Source organism: Anabrus simplex, chromosome 13 (genome assembly GCF_040414725.1).
Source record: "Anabrus simplex isolate iqAnaSimp1 chromosome 13, ASM4041472v1, whole genome shotgun sequence".
NCBI lineage: Eukaryota > Metazoa > Arthropoda > Insecta > Orthoptera > Tettigoniidae > Anabrus > Anabrus simplex.
Genome location: NC_090277.1, coordinates 62,740,831 through 62,767,792, shown reverse-complemented (window position 1 = coordinate 62,767,792; position 26,962 = coordinate 62,740,831). Strand labels below are relative to the sequence as shown.

Below are 26,962 nucleotides of genomic sequence, written 5' to 3'. Positions count from 1 at the left end.
CGCAGGAGTTCTTTTATGTGCCAGTACATCTTCCGACACGAGGCTGACGTATTTGAGCATCTTCAAATACCACCGGATTGAGCCACTTGGGCTCAGAAAGCCAGCGCCTTAACCGTCTGAGCCACTACGCATTACTGTTAAGAGAGGTTGGGTTGGCCAGTTACACTGCCTCTTAAACCAATTATCACCATCACCTTGGCAAGAAAGTGACTATGGATTTAATTAAGGTACATTCCCAGCATTAGTCTGGTGTGAAAATGAGAAACTACGGACAAATACATTCAGGGATTCGAACCCACCATCTGTGGAACGTAAGCTAACATTTTTACGACCCGAAGCTTGCAAGTCGGTTGAATGTAGAAGTAATTTGACGATAGAGTATATTCTAAATCAATTTTGATTTCATACATCTTTAAAAAATTCGATTATCGGTCTGTATGGAGGTTCTTGAAGAGGTTCTGTTTGGCCTTGGCAAAGAAAGTAGGCGGCGAACTAGAAGAAGGGCTGGCTTGTGAAGGGCACTCGAGTGAACACAAGATGACATGGCGATATTAACTCATATTCCGATGGACGGACGGAACTGGCGAGGGTCTATCTGGTATTTTTTATTTTTGAACGGACTAAATGAACAAGACAGAGGCAATGGTTGAGTGCTCTCCCGTCTTCCTGGTTGAGGGTACTCACTAGATATTGCAATAAAGCGGCTTCTAGTGGTTCATGTGGGGTGGCGGGCAGACGTTATCAGTCTCGGAAGGCCTAAGATAATATCTTCTTACCTAGCAAATTAGATAGGAGAAGAGCCAGCTTCATAAGATCTTTACGATGTGAGGTCAGATTAAGGGCTACATACAGTTTATCTTCGAAATGGATATTTGACGAGACAGTGTGTAACGAAGTCATGTGTTCACATTCGGGTTTGATGCTTGTTGTTTAAAGGGGCATAACATCTAGGTCATCGGCCCCACATTAGAGTTTATAGCACGGGAACGAAAGATCCGATATGACTGGTTCAGATACCATTTGATCAGCAATTTAAAACCTGGGAAAAAATAATTCCGAAACCAAAAGACATACGAAAGTAGTTAAGCTGGTTAATGGTAGAATATTTGACACCTTACATTGGCATAACAAAATAGTAAAAAGCCGAAGTCATATAAATGCGAGTGAGAGTGATACCGTGTGTGTTAGCATAATGTAATTCTACTAAATTTTAATATATCTGCAGAAAAGTTTCTTTTGCTGCATGCTTTACGTCGCACTGACACAGATAAGTCTTATGACGACGATAGGAAAGAGCTAGGAGTGGGATGGAAGCGGCCATGGCCTTAATTAAGGTACAGACCCAGCATTTGTATCGTGTGAGAATGGGAAACCACGGAAAACCATCTTCAGGGCTGCCGACAGTGGGGTTCGAACCCACTGTCTCCCGGATGCAACATCCTTTGAACAATAATATTATTGTATTTTTATGTCCCACTGATTAATTTTACGGGTTTCGGAGACGCCGAGATGCCGGAATTTAGTCCCGTCGGAGTTCTTTTTAGCGATACGAGGTTGACGTGTTTGAGCACCTCCAAATACCACCGGACTGAGCCAGGATCGAACCTGCCACGTTGGGGTCAGAAGACCAGCACTTCAACCGTCTGAGCCACTCAGCCCAGCTCCATCCTTTCATTCATCGATAAAGAGTTTCGATAAATTAAAAAAAAATGAATGTGTCCATTAGAAAATAATGGGAAGTTTCAGGAATTTTTAGAAAATGAAAGACAATTGTAGAGATTATCATCATCATCATCATCATCATCATCATCTGTTTACCCTCCAGGGTCGGCTTTTCCCTCAGACACAGCGAGGGATTCCACCTCCACCGCCTCAAGGGCAGTGTCCTGGAGCTTCAGACTCATAGTCGGGGATACAACTGGGGAGAACGACCAGTACCTCGCCCAGGCGGCCTCACCTGCTATGCTGAACAGGGGCCTTGTGGAGGGATAGGAAGATTGGAAGGGATAGGCAAGGAAGAGGGAAGGAAGCGGCCGTGTCCTTATGTTAGGTACTATCCCGGCATTCGCCTGGAGGAGAAGTGGGAAACCACGGAAAACCACTTCCAGGATGGCTGAGGTGGGAATCGAACCCACCTCTACTCAGTTGACCTCCCGAGGCTGAGTGGGCCCCGTTCCAGCCCTCATACCACTTTTCAAATTTCGTGGCAGAGCCGGGAATCGAACCAGGGCCTCCGGGGGTGGCAGCTAATCACGCTAACCACTACACCACAGAGCTGGACTGTAGACATTATTATTATTATTATTATTATTATTATTATTATTATTATTATTATTATTATTATTATAATTATTATTATTATTATTTACATCATTATAACAAGATTCGCTCTTAATAGCAAATTCCCTCACAAAGAAAAGTTATATGATCGCTGAAGAAGTATCCAAACTTGGCGATAATGGTAGGAATAGGAGACTTGACATCAAAACCTACAAGGTATCTGGGAATGTGGAATCCCACAGTTCGTTTCGAATCTCCACAGACTAGCCAGAAGAAGTTGGTAGGGAAAAGCAGGAGGAGCTGCTTCATTGTAAATTTTTGGAAGCAGTTTAATTTATACGTTCCAGAACTTGTACTTTAATGACCTTATAAGAATAATGCGAAATCCACAGTCTCTTCCCAGTCATTCGACCAGGTCAGGAATGGAATGAATGAAACTCCACCTAGCGGCGAGAATAGGAATTGTGCCGGCTGCCGAAGCCTGTCATACTCCTCTGTAGCAATGATTAATGAGTGACAGATGACAGGGAAAACCGGAGTACCTGGAGATAAACCTATCTCGCCTCCGCTTTGTATAGCACAAATATCAGATGGAGTGACCGAGATTTGAACCACGGAACCAAGCGGTGAGAGGCCGGCGCGCTGCGGCCTGACCTATGGAGGCTCTTGAAAGAAAGATACGGCTTTTAAAATATTTTAATTGTGATAACTTGTTGCATGATAGAGAGAGGGTATATACTTTCTTTTGATTTAGCATACTCAAATTAGTGCTGTTTACAAATTTTCAGTCGTATGCCAGAGTTAGTTGAACATATAAAACAATGGAAAAAAAATAATCCGTTTCTGTATAGAAGTCTTGTTTATAACCAATGTAAGCAGATGGAGGTTTCCCCAGGGAGCTTAACAAGGTCCCACTCTTTTACCTTCCTGCCCAGCCCAAGAAGGAGCTGCTAAGCTGGTGTGGACACAGTCACAAGAACATGGGCTATTCAGTGTTTGTTGTCCAGTGATATCATCAGCACCGGTCAACAACTTCTTGTGAGTTGCTTCTACAAGGCCAAGGGGACGATGAAACTTGATGGAAGATCGTTTACAAACTTACTTCACTCATTAAACAGGGAAAGATATAAGGCTTTTTTATTTTTTTCGTCTGCTTCCCCAGTATGTGATAGGAATATACTAATCTCCATCCCTGACGGCATCACAAGGAGTGAATAAGCAGGCTACATTTTTGTAGTCCCTTAATCTTGGTTTAGTGCATTCGTACGAGTGACAGGAATACCTGGATATCCAAATGATGATGTTTAACCTATAGTCTACGTTGAAGCTGCCATTAAAATCTTTAAGCCACAAACACCTGGAATAAAATAGTATTATTAGAAGTAATTTCACATACCGTACTGTATATGAGTTGACTATGTTTGTAAGATATTATAAGTAGAATTTTGTAAACAATATAAATTTATTAAGGATGATGTGTGTGTTTAATAGAAAAAATTATTAGCGTAAATTGTATAATATTGTTTTCTAGGAAAATTTTCTTCGTCTCCTGTTAATTTAAAATTTAGTGCTTGACAATAATGTATTTTAGTGTACCATTTGCCACCGAGGTAGACACCTCATTTGCAAATAAAGGGATTTGATTGATTGATTGAAAATTAAATGGATCAACTATGCATTGTATTAGATTTGCTGATGATATTGTGCCCTTTGACATTGCCTCCGTGGCTCAGGCAGCAGCGTGCCGGCTTCACACCGTTGGGTTCCGTGGTTCACATCCCGGTCACTCCATGCGAGATTTTTGCTGGATAAAGGGAACGCAGGGCAGGTTTTTCTCCGGGTACTCCTACTCTTCCTGTCATATTTCATTCCAGCAACACTCTCCAATATATCATACTCTTTCTTTTGTCAGTCATTAATCACTACCCCAGTGGAGTGGCGACAGGCTTCGGCAGCCGGCACAGTTTCTAACTCTCGCCGCTAGATCAGGTTTTATTCATTCCAATCTTTCTTTCTTTCTTAATCTGTTTATCGTCCAGGGTTGGCTTTTCCCTAGGACTTAGCGAGGGATCCCACCTCTACCGCCTCAAGGGCAGTGTCCTGGAGCTTCAGACATCGGGTCGGGGGATACAACTGGGGAGAATGACCAGTACCTCGCCCAGGAGGCCTCACCTGCTATACTGACAGAGGTCTTGGTGAGGGATGGGAAGATAGGAAGGGATAGACAAGGAAGAGGGAAGGAAGCGGCCGTGGCCTTAAGTTAGGTACCATCCCGGCATTTGCCTGGAGGAGAAGTGGGAAACCACGGAAAACCACTTCCAGGAACCCACCTCTACTCATTTGACCTCCCGAGGGTGAGTGGACCCCGCTCCAGCCCTCGTACCACTTTTCAAATTTCGTGGCATAGCCGGGAATCGAACCCGGGCCTCCGGGGGTGGCAGCTAATCACACTAACCACTACACCACAGAGGTGGACCATTCCAGTCTTACAAAGTAATAATATGTTTAAAGGAAATCAAAAAAGCAAAAAAAAAACCGCATGTCAATTTTGAAAAATAAAAACCAATCAGCAAGTGCGTAAGTGCTGCTACCTAGGGTCTGTTATAACGAATGACAACAGATGGACTGCAGAAATAAAAAATAAAAATAGCATTGTGTAAAAGGGCCTTTCATGACAGGAAACTGCTCTTAGTGAAAAAAACATTGAGCATTGAACAAAAGAAAAAATTCATTTGGAGTGAGCTGCTCTATGGCCGTGAAAGCTGGACTCTCTTGAAGGAGGATGAGAAATGGCTACAGGCGGCTGAACGATGTCTAGAACTAGAGGAAAACCAATAATGAATTGCTTAAACAAATAAATCACCCCGAGGCTTCTTCTGTCAAGAGTAAAGAAGAACTTCGTTGTTTGGTCATATTTGGTCATGGACTTCTTAGTAAAGGAGAGGACATATTAGTCACTGTTAAGACCCCAACTACCGGGCGAGTTGGCCGTGTGCGTAGAGGCGTGCGGCTGTGAAGCTTGCATCCGGGAGATAGTAGGTTCGAATCACACTATCGGCAGCCCTAAAAATGGTTTTCCGTGGTTTCCCATTTTCACACCAGGCAAATGCTGGGGCTGTACCTTAATTAAGGCCACGGCCGCTTCCTTCCAACTCCTAGGCCTTTCCTATCCCATCGTCGCCATAAGACCTATCTGTGTCGGTGCGACGTAAAGCCCATAGCAAAAAAAAAAAAAAAAAAAAAAGACCACAACTGGAGTATGGTTTCAGTGTATGGGACCCTCACCGGTACTACTTGTTTCGAAAAATCCGAAGAAAAGCAGCTCGATTTGTTCTGGGTGATTTCCGACAAAAGAGTAGCGTTACTAAAAATATTGTGAAGTTTGGGCTGAGAAGACTTGGGAGAAATGGGACAAGCAGCTCAACTAAGTGGTATGTTCCAAGCTGTCAGTAGAGAGATGGCGTGGAATGGCATCAGTAAACTAATACGTTTGAATGGTGTTTTTTTTTAAGTAGCAAAGATCACAATGTGAAGATAATGGTGGAATTCAAGAGGGCAATCTGGGGCAAATATTCTTTTATAGGAAGGGGAGTTAGGGATTGGAATAATTTACCAAGGGAGATGCTCAATAAATTTACAGATTCTTTGCAATTATTTAAGAAAATACTAGGTAAACAACAAGTAGGGAATCTGCCACCTGGCGACTGCCCTAAATGCAGATCAGTAGTGATTGATTGTCATCATCTCCGGCACAACAATTTCCTGAAGAATACGGTGTATCTTTGAAGGCGAAGTAGTGGGTAAGAAGGGCAGAGGAAAACCACGCAAGGAGATCCTAGAAGAAGTAGCGGAGATCATGGAGTGCCGAGGTTGCGTACATATGAAGAGAATTGCAGAGAGAAGACATCAATGGTTGCAGCGACAAGGAATGGTGGTGATGATGATGATGATGATGATGATGATGATGATGCTTTCTACAAATTCCTTGGAATTGACACGTGATACATATTTGACCATATTTGACACCCTATGTGTTTAATTCCAAAACTATCTATGGCACAGTATGTTTATTTTGTTTTATTTTGTTCTCAGAACTTCATACTTCGGTTGATCACCCTCTTTCCTCCTCCGATAACACTTTCCGAGGTTGACGTCGAACTTGCAAAAGCGAAAAAATCCGCGGAAGTGATCTGTCACCGGAAGGCCACCCTGTTATTCATTATGTCATCTGCGATCTTTAGCCTTTTTGGATCCTCGCCCTGTATGTGGGGGTGGTAAAATAACACCCATGGAGGCGACTAAAAGGGGAGGGCTCTGAATTTGAGAGCGTGGGGGTGGCTACCACGCTGTCCTCAGCTAAGTCCTGGTATTACTTGTGCCAGGCTCCTCACTGTCATCTATCCTATCTGACCTCCCATGGTCAATTCTTGTTCTTTCCGACCCCCACGGTATTAGGTTTGCCAATCCTAGGTAGTCTTTCAATTTCACACCCTTCGTAGCCCTTGTCTTCCTTTGGTCGATACCTTCATTATTTCGAAGTGTCGGATCCCTTCCAATTTTGTCTCTGATTAGTGTTAATAGAGGATGGTTGCCTAGTTGTACTTCCTCTCAAAACAATTACCACCGGGCGAGTTGGCCGTGCGCGTAGAGGCGCGCGGCTGTGAGCTTGCATCCGGGAGATAGTAGGTTCGAATCCCACTATCGGCAGCCCTGAAGATGGTTTTCCGTGGTTTCCCATTTTCACACCAGGCAAATGCTGGGGCTGTACCTTAATTAAGGCCACGGCCGCTTCCTTCCAACTCCTAGGCCTTTCCCATCCCATCGTCGCCATAAGACCTATCTGTGTCGGTGCGACGTAAAGCCCCTAGCAAAAAAAAAAAAAATTCCTCCCCCCCCCCGCGCCAACACTTTGTAGATCTCTCTTATTTCTCCCAGTCAACCTATGGTGTGTTTTAATTTGGAGTTATTATGTCCGGCTTCATGGCTAAGTGGTTAGCGTGCTAGCCTTTGGTCACAGCGGTCTCGGGTTTGATTCCCGACAGGGTCGGGAATTTTAACCATCATTGGTTAATTTCGCTAAAAGAGGAGCCTTTATATCTACTGTTCCTTGACATCTAAAAGGCCTATGACAGCATACCAAGGGAGCTTACTTGGGAGTGCCTGAGAAAGCTCAAAGTTCGAGACAGTCTAATTTCAAAAGTTAAGGTGCTTTACGAGAAAACCAGGAGCTGTGTACAAGTCGGTTCTGGGCTGTCAGACTGGTTTGAGACAAAAAGGGAAGTACAACAATGTAGTGCTTTGTTGCCCCTATTATTTATCATTGTAATGGATACCATATTAATAGTGCTAAAAGAAAAGTGGCAACACGATTTAAAAGCATTTGCATTTGCAGATGATGTAGTAATTTGAGGTAACTCAGAGAAAGCTGTGGAAAAGGGACTGCAGGGGTGGAGTCAGGAGTTTGAGAGATATGGATTAAACATCAACAAGGCTAAAACGGTGGTGTTGAAGGTACAGAAGGGAGACAATCAGCTGGACAGTGTCACAGAATTTAAGTACTTGGGTGGTATAATGTCCAAGGATAACTTAGCTAAATATGAAGTAAACAGTCGAATCAGCAAAGCAATACATTTTTACCTCCAAGTAAGACAGCTACTATGGGATAAACAAGTACCACTCAAAACCAGGATGACACTGTATAAATCATACTACACCCCTATCCTCACATACAGCCTGGAAACCGCTACACTAACAAGAAAGGACAAGTCGAAACTCCAAGCAGTAGAAATGAAGTTCCTGTGCACAATGATCCAGAAGATTAGGAGGGATAAAATCAGGAATGAAAAAGTCAGAGAAGACGTAGGACTAGAAGACTCCTTACTCCAGAAGATCAAAAGTGGTTTGGTCATGTGAAAAGAATGAGTGCCAGCAGGTCTGCAAGAAAGGAGTATGAAATAGAAATAAGGGGAAAGAGACCAGTGGGCAGACCTAGAGAAAAATAGACAGACTTAGTGAAGAAGGATGTAGAGGAGAGAGGTCAGGATTGGGAGCGGATTGTGAACGAAGAATGATTAATGGACCGAACAAAATGGAAGGGACTCGTATACCACACCTGGGAAACTGGATTTGGTCAACGATGATGGCGATAATGATTGGTTAATTTCGCTGGTGGGGGCTGGGTGTATTGGTCGTCTTGATCATCATTTCATCCGCATCACGACGCGCAGGTCGCCTACGGGAGTCAAATCAAAAGACCTGCACCTGGTGAGCCGAACATATCCTCGGACACTCCCGACACTAAAAGGCATACTCCATTTCATTTTATTATTACTGTTATTATTATTTAAAAATATGTGTCAACGCCTTACAATAATTATATTACTGTAGGCTACATAAACCACTGTATTATATATTGCAATTTTACAGGTAGAAGAATAAAAAAATCAAACAAGGTACAGTCAGCATTAACATCTCAGTGCCGAATAAGTACTTCTTATTGGCATACTGTGTTGCTTCTATTTTCTCAGACGGCGCTTATACCTCCTTCACATCCCCAGGGCAGACCCGTTGTTCTTGCTCTGATTCCTCCCCCCTAACCCCCATTCTCCCACCCACTTCAGCCCCTGGCACATCTTCCCTTACAACAGTCGAGTCGACATCCTACCCCTCTACAACACATACAACACAGCAGCCACGCCAGGCAAGCCTTGGTTCCCCACGCGTCAAATTAGGAAAAGGTTCTCTGGCATTTCGAAGAGTAATTACTTTAATTAACAAAATGGGCTTTCAAGGTGTATATGTAGCATGTGCGAGGCGGAAGGAGTGGGGAGGAGGCTGAAGAGAACAAGATAACGAAATTGAAGTTAAGCTCTGCTCTGTCCGCTATTCACAGATGGCCTTTTGCTCTTAGTTCACTCGTGGACACGTGAAAGAGAGGGAGGGCACGTCATTGCGGCTTAGGATCAAGAAGGCTGTGAATAGCCTCCAGGCAACTGATCAACATTCATGGCACATTCTAACACGCTGACTTGTAAAGGCTGTACAATATTAAATAACGTTCGTCATTATTATTATTATTATTATTATTATTATTATTATTATTATTATTATTATTATTATTATTATTATTATTATTATTGAGGACATTTTAATTATTATTATTATTATTATTATTATTATTATTATTATTATTGAGGACATTTTAAGTTTGAAAATATTTCTTGGCAGAAAAAGTAGGGTCCACATACTACGAAAAAACGTAACATTAAGCAATTTCCTCAATTGTGCCGAAAGTTGAAGGGCTAAAGGGCCCGTGAGTCTTGGGTAGATCCATAAGAAAACAAATTTCGAAAAATCACTTACGGACTAAATGCAGTTCCGGGAAAAAAGACTAAAATCGCTTCTTTCTTTTTATTCAAATCCTAGCCAAATTTACTTATTTACGTAACTCTTTCTGTAATGTGTTCCTTCGTTCAATATCCTCAGGTGATTTTTTTATCATCATCATCATCATCATCATCATCATCTGTTTACCCTCCAGGTTCGGTTTTTCCCTCGGACTTAGCGAGGGATCCCACCTCTACCGCCTCAAGGGCAGTGTCCTGGAGCTTCAGACTCTTGGTCGGGGGATACAACTGGGGAGTATGACCAGTACCTCGCCCAGGCTGCCTCACCTGCTATGCTGAGCAGGGGCCTTGTGGAGGGATGGGAAGATTGGAAGGGATAGGCAAAGAAGAGGGAAGGAAGCGGCCGTGGCCTTATGTTAGGGACCATCCCGGCATTCGCCTGGAGGAGAAGTGGGAAACCACGGAAAACCACTTCCAGGATGGCTGAGGTGGGAATCGAACCCACCTCTACTCAGTTGACCTCCCGAGGCTGTGTGGACTCCGTTCCAGCCCTCGTACCACGTTTCAAATTTTATGGCAGAGCCGGGAATCGAACCCGGGCCTCCCGGGGGGTGGCAGCTAATCACGCTAACCACTACACCACGGAGGTGGACAGGTGACTTTTTTTTTTATAAAGTCCTCACTGAATGTAGTTATAAAAAGGGGCAGTATTATTGCGCAAAATGGATTGTACACTATATTGTTATCGCCCACAGACGTGCAATATTATTGCACAACAATCAGGTTTGTGCAATAAATAGAATCGTGTGGAGATAATATTGATGGTTGTGCAACACATTGTGCAAAGTGGTCATAGACGTACAATATGCGTGGCAATATTTAGTCAGTCCATGCCGGTATTTTGTTGGCTGAACACTCTTTACTGTATCACGAAGCCGCTTCACTTCCTTTCGGAAGTTTGTACGCAGACAACGATTAAAAAAAAAAAAAAAAGATAACTTCTTGCTTGTCGGCGTTCGGGTATTTTTCGCGACATTTTTCAACAAGCACCTCGTTCTGTTCACCTTTTTTTAACGCAGTTACTGTAATCTTTGCTCTTAACGTCCCATAGAGCCGGAAGACCATGGTACACTTCGATAAACTCCAAAATAAACTTTTTCACCGCCTGTTTGTCTGCCATCACGATACGTTCTCCCCCACTTGTTGATACCAACTGGCGGGAGGACGGGATATTTCCACAATATTGCCAACACACAGCACAGTATTTTGCGATTTGGACAATACAGGGTGAAGCGTAATTCGCGCACTCGGGCGTCGCAGCGCGACTCCTCACATGCCAGCAATAAAAAAATGTCTCTTACAAATTTTCGTCTTGCGAGTATATCCGGTAGAAAACGGACGTTGAGGAGTAGCAATCTGGCAACACTGTAACCATATGTAGGGTAACTACCGCTGTCAGCACACTCCCGTAGTGCTGTACAGTTGGTGCAGTGGGTAGAGTTTTCGGTTAGCATGCAGGAGGTCGATGGTTCGATCCTGGGTTGAGGCACATTTTTAATTTGCTAATTTCCATCTGACATTACCTACTGTAATACACTAAGACACCGTTTCTGAGGTCACATGCATCCTACTGTAACCTGACAAACCCCGGTCAGATATTATTATTATTGTCATTATTATTATTATTATTATTATTATTATTATTATTTATTCATGTGTATATTTCATTTATGTGTGTATTTAGCCGTCGCGGCTTAGTAACTCTTTTTGGAACTCTCGTTATTATGGATACTCTCTATATTTTATTTGGGACTAGTGTGTTTCGATCACTCAGTTTATCTCCCGGTTGTGTACGTGACGAGTCTCCGAGCGGGGGTTTACGTGTTGACGGAGCTGAGGTGGAAAATTCCAGGAACTGGGCTATTTTAAGATGCTGTTGTGTTGGCTTGGGCTAGTGTGGTGCAAGCACGCGTCGGCAGTTGGAAGTTGCAGCTTGCAGTGTGCAGAGGTGATACTGGTGGTAATCTGAGAGGTGTTTTGTACGAGTTGTGAGGAAGATGTCCCATGCCATGTTGGGAGTTCGAGATCTGCTGTTGAAGGAACCAGGGAGAAAGATGCTGGAGTGTAACAACATTCTATGGTTATGAATGTTAGCCATATATATAATTCTACGGAGAGTCTACGTAAGGTAACGTGTTGGGCCTTTTCAAACTATACCAACGCCATCAGCAAAGTGGAGTCCATTCTTGAAAAATGAGTCATGACTGCGTGTGAATATTTTGCGTTGCGGAATAAACTGAGTACCAGTTATTGAGAGAGAGTTATTTCATAAATTAAGACATTTATTATTTATATCAATATTCTCTTTATTTTGTTATATATGTTCAAGGGTGTATCACGACGAGCTCTGCTCGGATTTCTAGGTAAATACAGGTTTAATTGACTAAGTAAATTGTATGAGATTAATATATATTCTGTTTAATTTCTATGGGTGGGGGAAATTACCAGATGGACTCCTTCTCCAATATTAATTTTTTAGGTATCAAGTGATTCAGATCTCCTTGTCACAAGGCAACGACCCTGAAGATGAGTTTCAACAGCCGGCAAAGTTTAAGAATTATTTATTTGTATATTTATGGCTCCCAAATTCCATTAGTCATTATTATTTATATTTATATTTAATAGAGAGATTTCAATGTCGCTAGCAACGTGGGGCAAGACTGATCTGAGTCACGATAGGGTATGCACACAGAAATGGTATAGTTGCTCTCAAATTTCATGATATGTACAGTTGTTGTGGAGATTTCTTGTTCGCTGTGGAGTGTATAATATGTCTTGTGGAAATTTTGCGTATGTGGGAAACGCAAGGTGATGAGTTGGACGAGAGAAAATATTAATCTGTTAAAATTAAGAAATAGGAGTGTGGAAAGGAAAGTGCATATTAATTGTAGTACAGGGGGAGCAAACTATACCGTTGACATGATTAATTCAGAGAGTGAAGCCACAATGGGCGATAATAATTTAAATGTTGTGTTAGATTCGATGGTAACCGGGGACAATGCTTCATCATCTCTATCGGAGCAGAGTAGCGATAATAGTGACCAGCAGCTAGACCAATTAGTTCATATTTTGAGTGAATTTACTAATAAACTTGAAAGTAAACTTAGAGAGCAGAATGATGAGTTAACACAGAAACTTGAAAGTAAACTTGAGGATAATAATCAGAAAATGGAAATTAATGTTGCTAAAATTGAAAAACAAGTTCAGGAAATTAGTGATAGGATGGATAATCAAGTAAAGAGGTTAAGTGAGAAAGTCGATTCAGGTATTATGGAGATGAGGAAGGAATTAAACTATCAATGTGTAGAAATTAATGGTAAATTGTCTGAGCATGATAGGCAAATTGAAGAAATTAGGGGTATATCTGAATCAAATAAAAGTGAATTTAACCGAGTAATTTGTAACGTTGCTAATAATCTTGAAGCTAAACTTGTTGAAAATAATTCTAAATGTCAGGATAAAATTTTAGATAACTTTAACAGTATTCACAATGTGATAAGTAAACAAGGTGTAATTGAACATCAGGTCAGAGAGAACGCTAGTCATATTGATGTATGGAAGGCAGATGTATTACAGAGGGTTGACGAAAAGATTCAATCAGTCAGGTCCTCAGGTGATGTTCAGAGTTCTAGCATACAAAGGCATATTATTAAGGAAATTGAGCTGCCTAAGTTTAATGGTAAGCAGTTTAACCCTCTGGAATTTCTCAAGGTAGTGGAGAAACGTTTTACTAGGAGCTTGGAAGAAGGTGTGTTAGAGTGGGACTTGGTAGATGATATGTAGCAAGTACGTTAATCCTTTGGTTGTTATTGGCAAGAAGGATGGGTCTGTGAGACTGTGTTTGGATGCTAGGCTTATGAACCGTCGGATAGCTGAGGATCAGCAGAGGCCTGAGAATATTGAGAGTTTAGTTCAGAGATTTGAAGGTTGTCATTGGTTTACTGCGGTTGACTTGCGTAGTAGTTTCTGGCAGGTACCATTACGGGTGGAGGACCGGCCTTTTACTGCTTTTCTCTATAAGAACAGGTTGTTTCAATTCACCAGAATTCCTTTCGGAACCAAGACGTCGTCATCAGGGCTTATTAGAGCCCTATCTATTGCACTAGGGCCGGACACAGAGGAATTCACTACGTGTTACATTGACGACTTGGTCCTTGCATCTCGTACATTTTCTGAACACATGACACACTTACGGAGTGTTTTTACAAAATTAAGGGAAGCGGGCTTCACTTTGAAGCTATCTAAATCTAATTTCGCAACGCATCAAATTAGTTTTCTGGGGCACACCATCAATCGGAACGGGGTCACACCACAGGGGGAGAAACTGGACAGCATCTTCAATGCTAGCACCCCACGCAATGCGAAGCAGTTAAGGTCCTTTTTAGGTCTCTGCAATTATTTCAGGCGCTTTGTAATCAGATACTCTTGTTTAATTGAACCTTTCCGCGAGTTATTAGTAAAGAATGCGAAATGGAGATGGAACCATGACCTCAATGAGGCATTTGAGCGCCTGAAAAGTGGATTCCGCCAAGCTGTCACGCTGAAATTTCCATGTACTGAGAAGCCTTATATTGTAATGACGGATGCGTCTAATTCAGGTATAGCTGGTGCTCTCTGTCAGCGTGATGAACAAGGTAATCTAGGCATTGTTTCCCTGGCAAGTCGAGGACTTAGCACAGCGGAACGGCGGTATACTACGAGCGAACAGGAACTTTTAGCGATTGTTTATTCTTTAGAGAAATTCCGCATTTACATTTTAGGCCATTCTTTTGAGATCCATACAGATCATAATGCTCTTGTCTTTATGAAAACGTGTAAGTTAACCTCCAACAGGATGTCACGCTGGATTCTGGCGATACAGGAGTATGACCCTAAAGTTGTTCATGTTAAGGGTACTGATAATGTGTTAGCTGACTATTTGAGTCGGAATATTTCTGTGACAGCTGATGAGGTTAGCACTGATTTTAGTGAGAATATCTTGGTATGTGCTGATAAGTATGACGAATGTAGAGAGGAGAGAAGGAAACTCTCGAAGATGAAATTGGAACAGGGACAGGATGAGGAGTTGTGTGATATTTTATTTGAGTTAGAGGCTGCTGAGCCTGACACTATTGTGGAAAAAGGGAATATGAGGTATAAACTTCTGAGTGGTTTAGTAGCTCGCATATGTCATAAGGATGCATGGAGGGTTGTAGTGCCTCAAGCCTTGCGGAAAGACATGATTTGGTATTTCCATAAGGAATTAGGTCACTTTGGTGCGGAGAAGGTATTATGTGCAATTCAGTATCACTTTGTGTGGCGCAATATGGGTAGACAAGTCCGTCAGACTTTGGCTACTTGCGATGTGTGTCAGAAGTGTAAACACCCAAATAGGTATATGCACGGGCCGAGGCAGGCTGTGATAACCGAGGATATAGGTGAGTTACTGTGTGTGGACATCTATGGACCGTTGGTTAAGTCTAGGTATGGCTACCGATATATATTTGTAATACTTGACTCGTTCTCTAAATTTGTTAAATTATACCCACTTCGGAAGGCTTCTGCTAGAGGATGTGCCAATGCAGTGAGTAAGTATTGCGAGGAATTCGGTAACTCTAGGAGGATCCTATCCGATCACGGCTCACAGTTCACTTCGAACATCTGGAAGAAGACTCTACAGGACAGAGGTATTCAGGTAACATATTCGTCTATAAGGTTTCCTTGTGGAAACATGTCTGAGAGAGTCATGAGGGAACTTGGACGGATGTTTAGGACCTATGTAAGTCATAATCATAGCTCTTGGTATGAACATTTAAGTAGGATGGAAAATTGGCTCAATGTCACAAGACATGAGAGTACTGGTCTTACACCCATTGAGGTGCACTTTGGGAGAAAGCCTGATTTTGAGTTGGCCAAGATATTGAGGTTGGAGAGCGTGGAGGAGGTTCCTCAGGATCTATTTGTACAGCTTGCTAGGGAGAAGCTGGTTAAGTCTGGTCAGAAACGTGCGAGGATAGTTCAGAATAGGTGCTCTGATAGTTTAGAGGTAGGAGATGAAGTATTGTTGCGAGTGCCTCACCCATCTAACGCTGAGGATAAGACCATGTCTAAGTTTTTCAATTGTTTAAGGGTCCTTTTATTGTTGCGAGAAGGATAGGGAGGTGTGCATATTCCTTAATTGATGCTAATAGGAAATGTATTGGAACTTATAATGTGTTCAATTTGAGGAGATACCATCAGGATCCCTAATGTTGTATATTGTATATTTGATGGGTAGTTTGAGGAGCTGTCCTTGGGCCATCAGCCACCTGATTTGTGTTGTTTTGCCAACATTTGCATCTGTTGGAAAACAAAGGGGGAGTATTGTAACCTGACAAACCCCGGTCAGATATTATTATTATTATTATTATTATCATTATTATTATTATTATTATTATTATTATTATTATTATTATTATTTATTCATGTGTATATTTCATTTATGTGTGTATTTAGCCGTCGCGGCTTAGTAACTCTTTTTGGAACTCTCGTTATTATGGATACTCTCTATATTTTATTTGGGACTAGTGTGTTTCGATCACTCAGTTTATCTCCCGGTTGTGTACGTGACGAGTCTCCGAGCGGGGGTTTACGTGTTGACGGAGCTGAGGTGGAAAATTCCAGGAACTGGGCTATTTTAAGATGCTGTTGTGTTGGCTTGGGCTAGTGTGGTGCAAGCACGCGTCGGCAGTTGGAAGTTGCAGCTTGCAGTGTGCAGAGGTGATACTGGTGGTAATCTGAGAGGTGTTTTGTACGAGTTGTGAGGAAGATGTCCCATGCCATGTTGGGAGTTCGAGATCTGCTGTTGAAGGAACCAGGGAGAAAGATGCTGGAGTGTAACAACATTCTATGGTTATGAATGTTAGCCATATATATAATTCTACGGAGAGTCTACGTAAGGTAACGTGTTGGGCCTTTTCAAACTATACCAACGCCATCAGCAAAGTGGAGTCCATTCTTGAAAAATGAGTCATGACTGCGTGTGAATATTTTGCGTTGCGGAATAAACTGAGTACCAGTTATTGAGAGAGAGTTATTTCATAAATTAAGACATTTATTATTTATATCAATATTCTCTTTATTTTGTTATATATGTTCAAGGGTATATCACGACGAGCTCTGCTCGGATTTCTAGGTAAATACAGGTTTAATTGACTAAGTAAATTGTATGAGATTAATATATATTCTGTTTAATTTCTATGGGTGGGGGAAATTACCAGATGGACTCCTTTTCCAATATTAATTTTTTAGGTATCAAGTGATTCAGATCTCCTTGTCACAAGGCAACGACCCTGAAGATGAGTTTCAACAGCCGGCAAAGTTTAAGAATTATTTATTTGTATATTTATGGCTCCCAAATTCCATTAGTCATTATTATTTATATTTATATTTAATAGAGAGATTTCACTACATTGACAACATTTTGTAACGCTGAAACAACAAATACCTGGTTAGACTAATAAGAAACAGACAGCTGAAACAAACAGGTTTCGCATCTAGTAGATGAAGTGGTGCGAATAAATTCACGCCCACGACGTGGAAAGGGCGCCTTTCAGAGCTGACCTATGAAAACGACTGTTCGTCCATTTCTAGGATCGTAGTATGTAAGTGCAAATGGTTTCTAGAGGACCCACTGCAATCGCTGTTGACGATTAAGATGTCAGATACCATACCACCTGGACTACATTTACGAAATAAAAAACAAACGCCTCAACCCAGGATCGACCACTCGACCTCCTGCATGCTAACCCAAAACTCTTTTCACTGCACCAACTGTACAGTACGACTAACGTCTGCTGACAGAGGTAGTTACCCTACATGTGGTTACGGTGTTGCCAGATTGCTACTCTTCAACGTCGTTTTTCTGCCGGATATACTCGCAAGACGAAGTTTTGTAAGAGACATTTTTTTATTGCTGGCATGTGAGGAGTCGCGCTGCGACGCCCGAGTGCGCGAATTACGCTTCACCCTGTATTTTTCAATTTTTTAAATTTAGCACAATATATTGCAAAACCCTTCAATATTAAATATACACTATCAATTATATTGCACAAACCCCGATATTGCGCAATAATATTGCACGTCTATGGGTCCCCTTTAAGGGCTTACGTGAAACTCTGCATTGACTCACACTAGCGCTCGTAGTGGTAGAAAAAGGCAAATTGCTAATCTAATCGACCGGATAACGATGATTAGGAAAAGGATTGTAATTTTTAGGAATATATTCTCATACTTTATTAAATGTTATTTACCTACAATTCGTAGCTCATATCCCTAGGGTGTTTTCAACACTGAGTTGCTTGCCTGAAGCGCTAGAACTGTGGATTTTTGTATCTTCTTCTTTACGATGAGGTCTGCTAGGGACCACATGTCAATTTCAGTTCACTCTTCCTTGTTGTTTCCTAATTGCCGCTAATTGCGACCATTAAACATTTGTGCCCTGTTAACTGTGAGTGCTAATGCCTTCCAGGAGGTATTCCCGATACGTCGCACCGACACAGATATGTCTTATGGCGACGATGGGATAGGAAAGGCCTAGGAGTGGGAAGGAAGCCGCGTGAAAATGGGAAAACACAGAAATCCATCTTCAGGGCTGCGAACAGTGGGGTTCGAAACCACTATCTCCCGAATGCAAGCTCACAGATTCGCGCCTCTAACCGCACAGCCAACTACCTCGGTGTTATTATTATTATTATTATTATTATTATTATTATTATTATTATTATTATTATTATTATTATTATTATTATTATCCTTTCGTTTCGGCCTTCTTCGGTCCACGTCCTGCCTGTCTTCACTTTAGGTTTTGTTCGAAATCTCTTTAGACCTTCAAGTTTCTCCTTTAAAAGTTCACGTTGCAAGATGTCATCAAATAAGATCCCCAATTCTTGTAAATCCTTTTCCACCTCGGTGAACCAGACCCCTTTAGTTTTCTTATTCAGAAAGTAGGCAAAGATTCAAGTGGACAGTCTTTCTGGTCTCAAGATATCCTTCTTTTCTCCATATGCAGATATCGTTCACGATTGTGTCTTCAACTATACTTTCCATTTTCCTTTACTGGCTCCAAGATATTCTTTAGAGTCTTCCTTTCTTTGGCTTCTAGTTGTTCTGCCAGACCTTTCTTATTCATTGAGAGATATTATTATTATTATTATTATTATTATTATTATTATTATTATTATTATTATTATTATTATTATTATTATTATTATTATGCGCGAATGGTCCCTTTAGGAACACACGAAGCTTTATTTATGATTTCGTTTGCGGAGGATCCAGGATGCTTTCATCTGTTCACAAAAGATCCTCTTCCTTTCTTCCGTCCACTTGGTACCTGCTATTTTTGGTACGGTACTTCGTTCTGTGAAGTAACTTCCCACTTGTCAATTTTCTTCCTATATATATATTTCGATTTCGATTCAAAATTTCCTCAGGTTGAATTTGTGCGTTCTTCATGTCCGCTTTTGTTTGTTGTATCCTAGGGAATTTCTACAGTTTATCAACTCTTTCAAGAATTTCTGTGGGTTACTCTGGTTTCTGGAAGGCTCTTAACATGTCCATAAAATTTTAGCTTTCTTTTTCTGAGGTCTGGCGCAATATTAGGTAATTTTTCTGTAGAGTTCCGGGTTTGGAGGCGGTACCCTTCTTCCGTGTGTCTTGGTTCTAAAATTTTCCTCATGATTTTTCGCTCTTCTTTTAGGATATTTTCCTGCTCGCCCTTTCTATGAAGCGTTAGAGTTTCCCCTGCATATTATTATTATTATATGCTAGGGGCTTTACGTCGCACCGACACAGATAGGTCTTATGGCGACGATGGGATGGGAAAGGCCTAGGAGTTGGAAGGAAGCGGCCGTGGCCTTAATTAAGGTACAGCCCCAGCATTTGCCTGGTGTGAAAATGGGAAACCACGGAAAACCATCTTCAGGGCTGCCGATAGTGGGATTTGAACCTACTATCTCCCGGATGCAAGCTCACAGCCGCGCGCCTCTACGCGCACGGCCAACTCGCCCGGTATATTATTATTATTATTATTATTATTATTATTATTATTATTATTGTGATGTGCACGGAAACAGTGGATTTCGACAGACAGGTTAGCCTACGGGCATTCAAGAGTATTTCTTCGATTACCATTAATTCAGTCCTATTCCATATAAAGAATATAGTATACAGTGTAATGCAATTTATTCTGATGGCATTACATGTCTTTTTACAACTTATTTGTTTTTATGTTTTTATCGGGCGAAAATACTTGAGTATCTTCACCTTCAACCCTCTCATTGCTTTAATTTACGATGTCAAACTGAAGGTTTGTTTTTCTCTTGGAGGCCTTGAAGAGTGTGAACAGCAAAGTGCTTAAATGAATTTAATCCTTTTTTTCCCCTCCTCTCTTGAAACACAGCAGCAGTAACAACAACAAGAGAAAATCTATTAGCAATAAAGGAAACATGATGTTGGAAGGAAGAGGAGTTATTTTGAATGTGCAATCAGTGATAATTGAGATGTGTGAGCCTTCAGAACGCGATCCAATCCATTAGGCCGTGAGCAAGACGGTTCTGCACGATACTTCCTGAGCATGGCCCCCTGAAAAGAGCCCGCTCAATGAAGTCGAGAGTTGCTGACTCTCTTTTCACTTACTGTCGACACATGCTCTGCCCGACAAACGAACACATCAAATTAACGACCGTTTGAAGCAATGAAAATTCTACCAGCCCAATTTCAATTTCCAAGATATATACACTTTCAAGAGGGAGGGCTTTCCTGGATACATCATCCCCGGAATCTCTGAAACGCTGTTTGTAAAACAAGAAAATCAAAAGACTGTTTAAACTCAACAAAATTAAACATGAAATGTTGGCGTAAAAAAATTGTGTCAAATTTCCTCTTGGGAAAATAAAATTATCATTAATAAGTCTTTTAATATGTGAAACTTAAATTCTTCTTTTTCTGCCACTTCCTCCCCCCCCCCACACCTGTGGAGTTGCTTGTGCGAACTGTGTCCCAAGTGTGGATTTGTCGCTGTTTTACGACCAGATGCCCTTCCTGACGCCAACCCTTCTTTTGAGGGATGTAATCACTATTGCGCGTTTCTGAAGGGGCTGGTAGTGTGGTGTGTTGTGTGAATACGAAGATGGACTTACTGTTGATTAATGATTTTTATAAATCAATCAATCAATCAATCAATCAATCAATCAATCAATCAATCAATCAATCAATCAATCAATCAATCAATCAATCAATCAATCAATCAATCAATCAATCAATCAATCAATCAATCAATCACCTAACCTTTTCTTAAACATTTTCACAGAACTTGGATATTTATCGAACATTTCCCTTGATAATTTATTCCAATCCCTTATTCCTCGTCCTGTAAATGAATATTTGCCCCAATTTATTCTCTTAAGTTCCAACTTTATCTTCATATTATGATCTCCCCCTGTGGGTTGGGGCGGTAGAATAAAACACCCACGGTATCCCCTGCCTGTCGTAATAGGCAACTGAAAGGGCTCTCAACTTGGGGAGCGTGGGTTTTCGACCACGGGGCCCTTAGCTGGGTCCTAGAATTGCTTCCAATTACTTGTGCCAGGCTCCTCACGTTCATCTATCCTATCCGACCACCCTTGGTCAACTCTTGTACTTTTCTGACCCGGACGGTATTAGGGCACTCGAGGCCTAGGGAGTCTTCTTTCATTTCCACGCCCTTCGTGGTCCATATGTTTCTTTGGCCGATACCTTCATTTTTCGAAGTGTCGGACCCCTTCTATTTTTCTCTCTGATTTGCGTTATATAGAGCACGGTCGCCTAGTTATACTTTCTCTTAAAGCAATAATCACCACCACCACCTCATATTATGATCTTTCCAATTTTTAAAACCTCCAGTCAAGCTTATTCGTCTACCAAATTCAATCCACATGATCTCTCCACTGACAGTTCGAAACATATAACTTAGTCGAGCATCTCGCCTCCTTACTCCCAAGTCTTCCCAGACCTAAATTTGCAACATTTACGTAATACTACTGTTTGATCGGAAATCACTCAGAACAAATCTGTTAACCGCAGCGCATGTGGCTTCATTCTTGTTACCTAATCGCCTTATTTACGTACTGACTTAGCAATTCGTAATATTACTTATGCACTAACCTACTTCCAAGTACATTCCAGATCACTTGTGAGTCAACACTTGAGTCATGTTTTTCTACTAATATTTCAATAATACGTCTATGTCTTGCCATATCATTATAAACATTACCTGTCTTTTTTCACTTGCACCTTCCAAATTGCAATGTCTTGCTACTTCCCTACTCATATTTACACTTCACACACCTTTCACATTCACCATGTAAGTCCAACGTTTAACAATCAAATATAACAAAACCTACTAACTTTTTGTCATTAACTTAACTAACTGTCACTCACACTTCACATACATTTGTAACCATAGTTTTCCTACTTAATACTAATCAACTCTACATGTACAAATCCTTATCTCTAAAAATTTTACTTATAATTCATACACACTCTTCAAATTCATTATCACTTTACTCCCTTAACTCTTTAAACTTTCTTTCTATGAACGTTTCTCTTTTAACTTTATTGCACAAACTCTCCTTACCGCATATAAATACCTGTTTAATTCGCCTCCGTTCTCCTATTCTTTGATAATCCACCCTACGATTTTTTGCTCACCCCCTTTTTCTAATAATTCTGTACTATACTATACTATACTATACTATACTATACTATATGGAACTACCTTGTTACAGTAGTTCAATTAGTTTCCTGTATTGCCGAATAATAATTTTGTTTTACCTCTTTTCTTAACAGCCTGTAAAGGTAATGTTGAGATTTTTTGACAATCTGTAAAGATATCACTATACATAGATGTTTCGGTTTTTCTGTCAAAATACCATATATGAACGCAACTCCACTATTCAACTTATATTATTCTTTCTCTGTTCAATCTCTAATCATCTGCTTTATATAAACATTCATCGTATGTACCAAGTATTAACACAATTCACAATAGCTATATAAAGTTACTCCTTCTAATTTTGTATGCTGCATGAATCACAAATTTTGGAACGGTTACAATAAATAATATCCTCTCCCTAATCTATGGTTTTCGAGATTAAGGGAGACGGGTATCTTTGACTTTGACTATACTATACTATACTATACTATACTATACTATACTATACTATACTATACTATACTATACTATACTATACTATACTATACTATACTCAGAACAAACCGTGCTGCTTTCCTTTGACATTTGTCCAGTTCTCGTATAAATTAGTCCTGGTGAGGATCCCGTACACTGGAACCACACTTTAAATGTCGTCTTACCAGAGACTTATACGCATTCACCTTTACATCCTTACCATAAACCCTAGGCACTCTCATAAATAGAGCCCGGATTTTGATGCATTAATAGGTTAGAATGCAAACTTACTGAAGCGAGTAGCAAGTATAGTCTACCTTCACAACGATTACGCCATGAGGTTTGCATAAACATTAGGGGTACGGCCCATCAGAACCCCTATAATTTATATTACTCTTGCTACATTATGGAAGAGCGGGTGGCCGACACTTCCTACTAACCAAATTAGTTTGCAGTCTAACCTGTTACTGCATAAAAATCCGGGCTTTACTCATAACCATGTGAAGAGATGTGCAACCTTTCTTAACGACCTCGTTAATATGATTACCCCAATGAAGAACATCCCTTATATTAACACCTAGGTACTTACAATATTCCCCATGAGGTACTATCATCCCATAAATGCAATAATTAAAACTGAGATGACATTTCCTCTTGGTGAAACATACAACTTTACTTTTCATCCCATTTACATTCATACATTGCCTGCTGTCCATCTCACAACATGGTTCCCCTTCACTCCCTCACAATCCTGCAACTCATTTACCGCTCTATACAGTATAACATCATCTGAAAATAGCCTTATCTGTAATTTCGGTTCTTTGCTCATATCATTTTTACATGTAAGGAAATATAAAGTTCCAATAATACTACCCTGCGGACCTTCTTAATCATTACAGAATCAAATAACGATTCACCTACTCCAGTTCTCTGAGTTCTACTTTCTAGAAATGTAGCCACCCATTCAACCACTCTTTTGTTTAGTTCTAAAGCCCTCATTTTCATCTGTGATTTCCCATTATCTATCCTATCAAAATCCTTGGATAGGTCAATACCGAAACAGTTCGTTTGTCCTTCTGGATCTAAAATGAATGTCTACTTTGTCTTGCTGGAATCCTACAAGTTGAGCTTCACTGGAATAACCTTTCCTAAGACCGAAATGTATTCTATCAAACCAGTTTAACATTCTGCTAATATAAGATTTATTAATGTAAACTTACCATCTTAAAAGTAATATTCTAATTAGGTGAAAATTACAATTCAAACTGAGTAGACACTGCAGATTTTCATGGACATGTACAGTACAATATGTGGATATCATAAGTCACCACAATGTGCTAGGGTTAACTTAACCTATACATTGACCATCCATCTGACAGGAATGTAATTCACAGTCCAGTATATTCATGCATATACCGAGTTTTACCAAAATATATTCATTTGAAAGTACAAACTGTGTTGGCAGCCAAACTCAAGGCTGTTGAAAGAGGATAGGAAGAGGAGGAGGAAGCTTTTAGGAAGTCTATTATTTAATGCTGACCTAAGTAGAGAATTACACACTGGCCGCAAATTTGGCCCATGTGTACCGGTTTTCAATCGTCCTTCCGTTCTTTTCGTGAAACTAACGACCTAAGTAGTGCCAAACAAGGAAGGAAGTTTAAAAAAAAACCTACGAAGTAATACTAATAACAAAAAAATAATTATGATGTAACCAAGGGGCAATCAAACGGACAGATAAGTTACATATCTTGGTGAGAGGATAGAGTCAAACGTTTCTGAAAAGGAAGATTTCGTGTTGCGCATGAATAAAATAGAAATGGTTTATCAGCTGACCAAAAACGTTTACAACAAAAAGTCCAAATCCTAGAACACAAAACTCAGACGTTATTGCACTGTCATAAGGCCAGAGGCTTTATACGCAGTGGAGTGCCTTGCTATGAACAAGACAGGCCTGATAGAAAAATTAAAAATTAAAGATCTTAAGGAAAATTCTTTGCGCAATTAAAGAAAGAAAGATGAATATAGACATACGTATAACCATGAGCTGTATACTCATGTTAGAGGATTTGTGTTGTCATGCGGAGATGTAGAGTTGCATTTTATGGCCAGTTGCTAAGAATGAAACCAACATGATTATCGAATTAGATCTTTACCTATTTTAACACGCGAGAGGTCGCACCCGCGGCAATTTGCCGCACTTTTTAAATATTTGTTAATAGTTTCGTTGCTCGCCGCTGTAGGGCTTAGGGCGCTCGTTTCATCCCTCCCCCTCCTCCTCTCTCTCGCCTGCCGTTGGTTATCGTTAGTGTATTGCCTGCTGCGTTCCGGAGTAGTTTGAGTTTTCTTTCACTCTCGCCTCTGCCGCGGCAAATTGCCTTCGAGCGACCCCTCGCGTAGTGCATTCTTACATGCCTGCATTTCCAAGAGAGTTTCTTACGTAAACTTCATGAGGTTTATGGTGGTTTTCAGTGAAGTATGGTGCTGTACTTTTATCTTGAATTGTGATCAAATCATTCATTGAAATGTACAAATGCAAATGTTGAGGCAATTTAATTACGCGCGACCTTTCGCGTTCTTTAAAAACTCACGTAATTTTACCAGATTTTGCAAAAACATTTCGTTAATTTTTTAATTGAGAAAATATTGTTACTGGATAATTATGTTAGTACTAGTTGAAAGGCAGTTAAACAGGGTAACTATTTATATTTTTATCAGAGCATTCAGTGTAAAAGGAAAATAGCAGTTTATTAGAATATTAAGCGTGAGCAATTTGCCTTCGCGCGACCTCTCACGTGTTAAAGATAAAAAAAAAAAAAACCCAGACAACTTGGTTCAAGCAGGTGGAAAGGGACCTACCGGAGAGAGAGAGATCACTTATAAAGATATACAAGAGCCCAACCCACCCAGGAGGAAACTAAAATACTACTAGGGTTTTCAATAAAGGCCGAAATTGAAGACGAGAAAGACGCGAACGGTGGTAAGAAAGAGTAACCCCGGCAACGAATGAGGGAGGAATGGGCAAAGATCAAAGCCCAGAGAAGAACGTGGTCCTTAGTAGGCCGATACGAACAAAGATGAATGTAACGAAAACCCTGACAAGAGTGGTAGACTCAGAACTTGAACAAAAAATCTTCGAAAATCTTTGGTCCAAAAAATTCACAAAATTACCAATATACTTTCCAGTTGAGATCGAAATAGGAACTCTATGAAACCACTAAATAAATACGGCAACGAAGAGAAAAAGGAGAATGACCTGTTATGGACACATTATAATGACGACTCATGAGAGTTGGGCCATCAGAATACTCCTTCTGCAAGAAAAGTGAAGAAAAACAGTCTTGGTGGCTTACAAAGGTGCACAAGGGGCCTAGCAGAACTGGATGTCAAGGAGGAAGATATAAAAGACAGAACAACATATAGGAAGAAGGTTGCTGGAGTGAGAGATGCACACGAAAGGCTTCTAGCCAAGCCATGGAACATCTCATCGGAAGGGCGAGAAAGGAGAAGCCAAAGACGTACAAAGAGAATGGCATTAGTCTGCGTGATGGATGGGCAGGTAGACTGTGAAAACGTGACCCACAGATGGCAATATGGATGAATAATAATAATAATAATAATTCAAAACATATATAACAAAAAAATTCATCTCTCGAGAGGCAGAAATTCGACATTATCAAACTGTAATTAGATCTGAAGCATTAAATGCAGCAGAGTGTCTAACACTTCGAACATATAGCCTGCTTGAAAAACTAGCAAGTAAGGAAAATTCTTGGTCCCAGTCTCAAAGATGGTGTTCACAATCTTCGGAGCAACTTAGAAATATGCACCCACACTGAAAAGATATGAAGCGTAATCCGGAAAAGAGCGATAACTTTTTTCGGCTCACCTCTTCAGATTGCCAACTGAAGGAATCTGTAAACGTTTGTTATTCTACTTCAGAAGTCTCAAGCGATTCCTCCTTGGTTGTTAGTGATAAAGATCTTTTACAGTATTGAATCTCAAAAACAGATATTCAACTACGAGCACAGACACAAACTTAGACAGGTTCACCAAGTAGTAGTCCCAACTCGACCGAAGCATGTCCGTTCTG

The 26,962-nt window shown here is 40.7% G+C and overlaps 1 protein-coding gene across 1 annotated transcript in view; it reads right to left on the bottom strand.

The window, feature by feature from the left end:
* LOC136884740 (mucin-19) overlaps positions 1 to 26,962 on the bottom strand; it is a 415,881-nt gene that overhangs the window by 225,605 nt on the left and 163,314 nt on the right. The gene's annotated exons all lie outside the window — the stretch shown is intronic.